Here is an 8803-nt window from a genome sequence, read left to right as displayed (position 1 = left end):
CTGTGTCACTCTCATCTTGGTCTCCGTCTTCACAAAATGTACTCCTTGTGTGTGTCTATGTGCTCAAATTTCCCTTTTCTTATAAAGACACCAGTCGTTGGATTTAGGACCCACCCCAATCCAATACGACCACATCTTAATTTGCTTACATCTGCAAAAATCCTCTTTTCAAATAAGGTCCCATTCACAGGTACAGGGGTTAAGGATGCCAACACATCTTTCTGGGGGACACAGTTCAACCCAGTGCATGCTCCATCATCATCACATGGAGGCATCTGTCTGCTTGGCTTTCAGGGGCTGTGTTAGAAGAATGTAAAATCCTAGGAAATATTGAACGTTGTCTGAACTTGGGGTTTTGAGGTTGCGTCTGTAGTCCTCAGATGCTTTTTTTTTTTTTTTTTTGATAGGGATAAAGAAGTAAAAATTGGAATGGGTTTTGGTTTCTAGGAATCAGGTGAGTTGCCCAAGAGATAGCTACATGGGGTTGATCCCCAGCCGGTTGCCATCAGAACCCAAAAACACCAGGTTCCTCCAGTCCAGACAAATCCAGACCCACAGCTCTGTTTCACATTAGTGTCATAAAAGATTTTCCTGTGCTTCTGTGTGTGGAATCAACATAGAAATTAAACAGTGCATCCAAAATCACTGACATTTTGTAACAACGTTCCTTGGCTTTCATTGGGAATTGGCAAATCTCAGAAAGAAATAATTGAGTAACTTGGGTGCTTGACTTGTGTCTGTCACTCTTAGGAAGGGAGTGTCTGTGGTCCAGAGTCACAGCCTAAGGAGAGCCTCTCTCCAAGGACCCTGTCCATGCGGCTTCTCTATGTTGCTGATATTAGAGGAATAAAGGGAATAGGTCGTCACTTTCCCACCATGTTGAGAAGCCATTTGTGTGTGGTCATTGGACTGGCAAAAAGACAAAGAGAATGTCCATTTCCATTTTTGATGCACTTGCTTCGTGACCCTGAGCAGAGCCATTTGACTATTTTGGTTTTGCTTCTTTATTTGTGAAGATCATGAGAAGGAAGCTCACACCAGGAAGGCCCACCTTTGCTGTATTCCCGAAATAAATAAACGGGACCTTTAAGGCAGGTTTTTGAGGATTCTTGTGAATGATTCTATAGGTTCCCCAAACCAGTTTTCAAACATGCTCGTTAATGTTTTCAGGGTGCCAGGGCATTATTGAGTCAATTGCAACTTTAGACATAAAAAACAAAATATGACTGAAAGAGAATTCTAAAAATCATGACAATTATACATAAACTTAAAAAAACTAGGTTATTGGAAATTTTTGAATACTTAAGATCCCCTCCCATTCAAGGACTTTCCCTACAGTCAAATTAACTTGAATGCTTAGGTCCTGAAACCTGCTTTGTAGCAAATGGTTTATTTTACTGGACGCTTCTTTATGTAAATATGGCTTTTTGCATATATATGTAATATTTCTTTGTAGGGTAAATGTAGTGCTCACCAAAACAACCACTGTCTGAGAATTTTCTGTCAACTGAAATTGAGGTTGTTGTGAATTAGGGGAAATAGCTTTTGTTGTCACTTTGGACTGCAGCAGGGCAAAAAAGGAAAAAAAAAAAAAAGCATTGTGAATTAGATGTCTTATGCCCCTATTACGAAGCTAATGATTTCCTGCTTTTTCTGATTCCTTGATAAGAAGCAAACGCAAAGGTATTGACAAAGCTTGAGCCATAGGTTTATGTAGAAGCCCGAAATGCTAACTTTTAGAAACGTGAACATATTCATTTCTCACAAATACAAATGAACATTGGCTTCTTGTGAAGTGTCAGTTCACTGGCAGGATGCACAGAGAAACCCTGTAGTTTTATTTTTTCCAATATTTGCCCCTTCCAACTCTGCTAGGATGAACCCTCCCTTCTCCAGGCATCCTCAATGACTTTCTACTGCAGCCTGTACTTCTTTCTCAGCCCCACTGATTCTTGGCGCAGTTTCATCTTGCTACTCAGGATTCAGTGCTGTTCACCTGCAAAGTCACTCTCGAGATGGGTTCAGATCTCTTGTCTTCTGCCTACAGAGCAAGTATACCTCAGCTGTTTCCTCCTCATCCCCCTCATCCTTGTCCTCCTCCTCCTCCTTCTTCTTCTCTTCCTCCCTATCTCTCTTCTAGGATCCTCTGAGTATAAGGTGAGGAAGTTGGCAAGAAAGTGCAAGTGCCCCCCGAGTGACTGGATGAGATGACAGTCTGCTTTGCTGTGTATTGTGGCCTCGGTGGCTGATGCTGGCCTTTGGTGCTCTTCCTAACCTGGAAGTCCAAGGGTCTGTCATTGGTGGACACCCATATGGTTCTTTGGAGACCGTATGGAGATCTCCACCTCCTTAGCTCCCACTATAGGAAGTCATGGCCTCAGCTTCTTGCTTCATGCCTAAAAGACCCCTCTTGACTGGGTATCCACATGCCAGGACAACCTTTGGTATTCACTCAATCCACAGGGAACTCCTGGATTCTTGCAACGTCTCACGAGGAGGTTCAGGCTGCTTTGGGGTGCCCAGTCTTGAAGACATCTCCCTGGTCTTCGTGGAAGAGGAGTGCTGCTTTACCCCACTTTTCCTCTACTCTGAGGAGAGCCGTGGGGAGCAGCAGACAGAGCAATAGGGTGAGGCTAGTGGTACCTCAGGAGGGAGAGAGGCTTATGGGGGAATCTTCTGATTGGCTACAGGGAGTCATTCTTCCAAGGACCCCATGGCTTCTAACTTCCTCATCAGGCTTGAATTGAAACACACCAGCTACCTAAATTTCCTGCTCAGAGAAATCCAATAAGGCTGAAAAGACTGATGCTTTTCTCCTTTTACAGATGAGAAAACATCCCAGCCTATGTCGCGCCTCCATTTCACATTTCTCCCTCACACACGTGGTCCTTGAGCATCTAGGTCTTTCCTCCATCATCCAAATCAGTCCTCCTTTTAATACTGAGATAACTATGTCCTCAAAGGCTCCTGTGGTTACCTTGGCCTTATCTTTCTTCCTGAATGCATAATTCAGCACTAAATTTAATCTGTTTTGTCTTATTATGTATGTGAAGTCTATTCATCTCACTTCTCTAATCAGATGATACAGTTTTAAAAGTGGGAATCATATTTTCCAGGACTTGTAGTTGCCTCTTTATTAAGGAGAAAATGCTGAACATTTGATAGTGTTCTTTATGAGTAGAAAATGCTCTTTATTGAGTAGAAAATGCTGAACATTTGATAGTGTTCTTTATTGAGTAGAAAATGCTCTTTATTGAATAGAAAATGCTGAACATTTGATTGGAAAGGGCAGCTCAAACTAGTGGTAGAAGTTTGAGTTATTCTGATCTTTCTCTGAGTCCTTCTTTATTGGGAAACTGTGATGTGCTTGAAAAGATCCATAATGGATAGATGCTCCCCTTTTCCCTTATTTAATTTTATGTACAAATGTATGACCTTGGGCAGACTCAACCAAGTGGGGGCCCCATTCACAGGCTCTGACGGAGGAGACATCCCGGTTCCACCTATTCTGAGATCCAGAACCTTAACAGTGGATGGTGGGTGACCGCTCCTGTTCAGCTTCCTTCCCAGTCTCCCTAGAAGAGGCCTCTCCACAGTGCCTTACACTCCACAGTGCCTTACAGGTAACCAAGGAAAAGGTTTGGGAAGAATCAAAATCATGCTAGGGAAGATGTATACATAGCTGACTAGGCAGGAGACTTTGACTATAATATGTGCTTAAGAAACCAATATTCCTATGTACCCTAAGAATAGCCTGGTTCTGGTACTGAGTGCAAATCCATTTTCCCCTAAGAGTTGGGGCCACTGAAGAGACCCTGTCTCTGCCCTCTTCTTTCCACTGGTGTGGTTCTGCGATGTCCTTTTCTTTCTGGCCATTCACTGACTGCATTCGATGGACAACCACTTGTGTTCTGGCTGATTTAAAAATGGTAAGCCAGTCTCCAGCAATTATTCCTCAAAGTATTGACTCTGAAATATAGAAAGCTGTTCATGAATTGTACTCCTAGCTTCATTTGTGCTGAGGCAGAGGTCCCTTAAAGTAACTCAGAGGTGCCATCTTCTTCTAATGTGAGTTCCGCATAAGTCTGACTGCCACTCTTGACCTCTCCTCCCCAGGAATGGCTCTTGTTTCCTCCTGGTTATTTCAGTGGCTGGGTTGGCTCTAGAATCCACTCTGGTTTTTGAGTGGACGAAAGCAGAAACTGGAGTCAGTGAGACATGGGTTCTGACCTCCCCCTGGCTGCCCATTGGAGGTATGTGACTTTGGCTGACTCACCTGCACTCGCAGTATCTTCATGATGACTTCTGCCTCTGATCTTTTTCATCTGTAGAGAGCAGAATATGGATGTTAAACTATCAAAGGTCCCGTGCTTGCAGCAGCCCAAGAATGGGGTTGAGGACACGGACTGCTGTTGCTACCAAAGGGCTTTGTGTCCACTTCTGGTGCCTTACATTTGTATAACACTCCAAAAATCATGTTGCTTCAGATGCAAATATCCAAATATTGATGCCAATGATGAGGAAGCCTGACATCTGATCATACAGCATATTTATATCTACCATGAACTGGGTTGGTTTTTATTTTACTTTTTTTTTTTTTTTTTGAGAGAATGTCATAAGGTTTCCATGAAGGCATTCTGGTTGACATCTATGAACTTATAATGCCCCCTCACTTGTGTCTGAGGAAGGAACAAGGATGTGGGATCCTGGCGAGCCCTCCTTAAATTCAAGAGGCCAGGAGCCCTGCCTCCGGTGAATCTGGTGTGGTATACAAAGGTAGTATCTTGAATGCAGAGGACAAAGAAGAGTGGTTAGCAGAAGAAGCAAAAGGCATGCCAGCTTTGTAAGAGATAGTAATCAACCCAAGACCCAAGATAAAGAGGAAATAAAGAAAAAGTAAAAACATTTTTAAAAATTCTCATTAAACTGAAGGCATTTGGGTTAAGGAAGTCTAAGTCTTTCACAAATTGTTCATTTGGGCCTAAACCCAAGAGCTCCCTTTGGCTGAAAATATCAACTTGAAGAGTTACTTGAAAATTATGAAACATTAGCAGTGAAACTTAATTAAAAATAGCCATTGCTTACCATGTGAGAGGACTTCCTGCTTAATGGGGACACGGTAGAGGATGTTTAAACTGTTTACAGCATAAGATTTGCTTTCATCCTAATGAGAAAACTCAAAAACGTTCAGAAAAGTAACTAAAAAAGAAAAAGACTTAATGGCCTCACAGGGCTTGGGCCCATGAATAGCCTCTTCTGCAAGGAGCAACTGGTCACCCCAAGAAGCAATAAACCCTCCTGAAGTGAAGAGAGGGGCAGCATTTCCAATGTTTATCAGCCTGAAATTTTTGTTAGTATGAATGTCCTTTCTGTTAACCCTGGGGTCTCTGTTAGGCAGGTGTCTTTTTTTTTTTTTTTCTTGTTTATCAAGCTGCTGATTCTCTTTGAGGCTGAGGAGGTTCCCATGAGTCTGTAACTTGACCTGACCCCAGCTTGTTAATTCCTACAATCCAGACCCTGGGAAATGCTCCCTCATTAAACAATACCCTGCTAACTCCTAAGGGCCCTACACAGCAGCACAGCATATTTTAGGTAAGTTAACCCTTGCTTTGTCATGGATCCCAGAGCACAGCTTCTCATCTGCCGAAGGTGCAGGCTGGGTGCTCAAAGCCTTGCATGGTCAGCCCTGGGAAGCGCGTGGTGATGGAATCCAAGCCATGGAGCCCCACGCCTGGCTCAGCCACTCATGAGTAGCATGGGGGGAGTTATTACAGCTCTCCAGCTCTGTGCCGCTGTTTCAGCATCTGTAAAATGAAGATTGCTGTTTCATAAGGATATTGGGAAGATCACATGAGATAATGCCTGGGAAGGGCTTTCTAGGTTCCTGGCATGTGATAAGGACTCAATCAATGTGCAGTTGCTGTTTTATCACTGTTTTCACTCCACAAAACTATACTGAGCCCCTACTGTTTACCAGGCACTGGGCTAGACCAGTGGGGGTGCCAAGATGAATAGATGAACCCATTGGACCCAGAAGCTCCATCTGGTAAGAGGGGAGACAAGTAGAGTAGTCAGAGCTCAGGGTGACCCTGGCTTTGATGGAGGATTCCCAGGGTACTCATGAGCATCTGTCCCAGATGTGGGCTCGGGGTGACACCTGAAGGGGGACATTCTGAAGACTGGGTAGGAGTTAGGCATGGCAAAGTGTTCCCAATAAAGGGAAGCCCTTGAGCAAAAGCTCAGAGGCATGGAGAGCCATGGTGAGTTCTGGAGTTACTGCTGCAAGGCGCTGGGGAGTTGAGTCTGTGTAGTATGTACAGCGAGACCAGGGACCCTGAGTGTCATGTCCTGGGGCAGCAGGAAGTCACCAAAAATGTCAGTGGAGGGCTTATGCGATCAGATTCCCATTTCAGGAACATGGAGTTTTCAGGACTACAAAGGAGGGAATGGAGGGAGAAGGATTGGAGTCCAGGGGCCTGGTTGGGAGAACATTGCATTGAGAGAAGGAGCACCTGGCCCCAGCAATGGCTGCAGAGATGGACAAGAAAACACAGAAACAAGCAGTGGTTGAGACACAGAGTAGACAGCATTGGCAAGCAAGGATGGTGGGAGCTGAGGCATCTGGAGGGGAGAAGGGCATTGAGACATGTTAGAATCTGGCAGGTGGTACAAGGTGAAGCCTGCTCACCTTGCAAGAGCAGCCCCTGAGACAGCGATAAGGAGTTCTGGGTGTGTCAGTCTCCAGCTCTTGTACTTCATAAGTCCATGACCTTGGGCAAGTGGTTATTTGCAAGTCTCAGATTCCTCACTTGTAAAATGGGGGTAGTAACACCTTCCTTGGGGGCTGCGGTGCGCATCAAACAAAGGACTGTGTGCACTGAACACAGAGCCTGGAGCCTGAGGCATGGTCAGGGGGCCCAAGTCAAAAACATGTCATCAGAAGTGTCATTACATCGTTTGAGGACATGAACATTGCGAGGGGCCAGTCAATATCAACTGCATGGTGATTTGAGGTTTAATCAATTGCAGTTGTGGTCTCCATAAAAATGGGTCCTTTGCTTTGCACACAGGAAAGGATTTGAATGAATCCCAAGTGGGTTACTATTCTGTGCAAGCTACAGAAATAGTCAGCATGCAAGTGACACAGATAAGGCACAGTCCCTTTCCCTTGGGGAGCTGAGAGCTGGTGTGCAGGCTGAGTGTCAGCAGAGGGTCTAGGTTTCAGGCTCACATCACTGCCCCCTTCTACTGCCATTGTCTCAGGCGAGTTTCCCATGTTCCCTGAGTAGTGTTCTCCACCTGGAAGAGGGGTATCATCATGCTTGTTTTCTGCCTGTTGGGAGAATTAGAGGAGATACAGGGCAAGACCTGGCCTGTCATGGTTTAATTATCATTATTAGGGGAAATAAAATGTAATCACAAATGGTTATTATCTAGCACAAAGTGAAAAGTGCCATTAGAGAAGGATCAGGAAGTTCAGAGGAGAAAGGGGTCATATTCAGCTGAGATAATCAGGAAATGGAACTTCCACTGAACGTGGAAGAAAGGCAGGGATTGTGGTGGCTTCACAGGTTGACTTGGCTACGCTGGAGTTACATTTTCCAGAATTCCACTCCCCTTGGAGGGTGGGTTGGAGGTGGGCCACAGGGCATTTGCAGGAGGTTTTGAAGGTAAAGGAGAAGCAACTGCTGTGTTCCTTCAGCCCTTGGGGGCCAATGCACAGGGCTAGGCTCTGAAACTGCCTGTGCACTTTGTCCTCACCTGTGACTCATCTGGCTGCTCAGCCTCCAGCTCCTGCTGAATGCCCACTCTGTTCTCCAACTCCTGGGCTGCAGGCAGACTCAGCCTCATGACAAGGAAAGCCAGCTTCTGCTGCAGAACCCCCAGCCCTGTCACTGAAGTTGAGGCCTAGAAGTGTGAGAGACTAGGGTATGAGGCCTAAAGCTGCAGCCCAATATTATGTGTGTGCCTTCACATCTGGGGAACCCAGCCTAACGGCAAGCTCCCCATCCCACAGTGCTCCTGCAGAGAAGGTGTCCTGGCTAAGCCACTCTCCCTAACACCAGGCCCAGGCACAGTGCCTGCTATTGTTGGTAGGGGCCTCTGTTCTCTGCAGGAACCACCTCCTCCTGCAGAAGCCAAGGGGCACCCCATTCTCTTGATACCACAGAGCCTGCCTCCCTTAGCCTTTTCTTGTTTACTCAGCTCCTGGGTGCAACCCCTGTGTGGCACTGAATGGTATACGGTGTCCTCCTCCCACCCTGTCAATTTCACCTGTTCAGTGTTGGGGCATCCTGTGTTTGACCAGGCTCAAAATCCTGCGCAGGGAATCCCTCCTTCGCCTACAAGGTGAAGAGGTGATGTTCAGAACACAGCCCCTCGCCAGGTTCCAGTCTGTTCTCCTGGATTCTGGCGCCTGCCTGTGGCCTCACTCTCTCCCACTTCAAGTCCCTCCCCTCTTCCTCACTGCCTCCCTGTGGACTTTAAATGCCAGCACCAGACACAAAGATGACAGCCTTGCAGAGACCATTTAACTAGCTTCCATCATTATGTGGCATCAAATCCCCATAATCATATCATAAGGGATCAAATCCCATATCATAAGGGATTTATTATAAGGGAATGTGACCTCACACAGGAATGGAAGCCGGTTAAACAGTCAAGGATGGAAGCCGGTTAAATAGCCTCTCTCTGTCTCTCGGTCTCTATCATGCTGATGGTTTTGTTGCTGAGATCTAACCCTGATTTTTATAGACTCTAACTGGTCAATCAGGCTGAAGGAATAACAGGATCTGAAACATCT

The 8803-nt window shown here is 45.6% G+C and overlaps 1 long non-coding RNA gene across 1 annotated transcript; it reads right to left on the bottom strand.

Moving 5' to 3' along the window:
* Positions 1-4100: 4100 nt before the first annotated feature.
* Positions 4101-8313, bottom strand: LOC131381180 (uncharacterized). Its single transcript, XR_009209727.1, has 3 exons — positions 8275-8313; positions 4277-4325; positions 4101-4174 (listed from the first exon to the last, which is right to left on the bottom strand). It is a non-coding gene; the product is annotated as an uncharacterized LOC131381180 (long non-coding RNA).
* Positions 8314-8803: the final 490 nt, after the last annotated feature.

This window comes from Hylobates moloch, unplaced genomic scaffold, assembly GCF_009828535.3.
Source record: "Hylobates moloch isolate HMO894 unplaced genomic scaffold, HMol_V3 SCAFFOLD_14, whole genome shotgun sequence".
Taxonomy (NCBI): Eukaryota; Metazoa; Chordata; class Mammalia; order Primates; family Hylobatidae; genus Hylobates; species Hylobates moloch.
The sequence above is the reverse complement of the archived record's forward strand: the minus strand, read 5'-3'. Positions and strand labels throughout refer to the sequence as shown.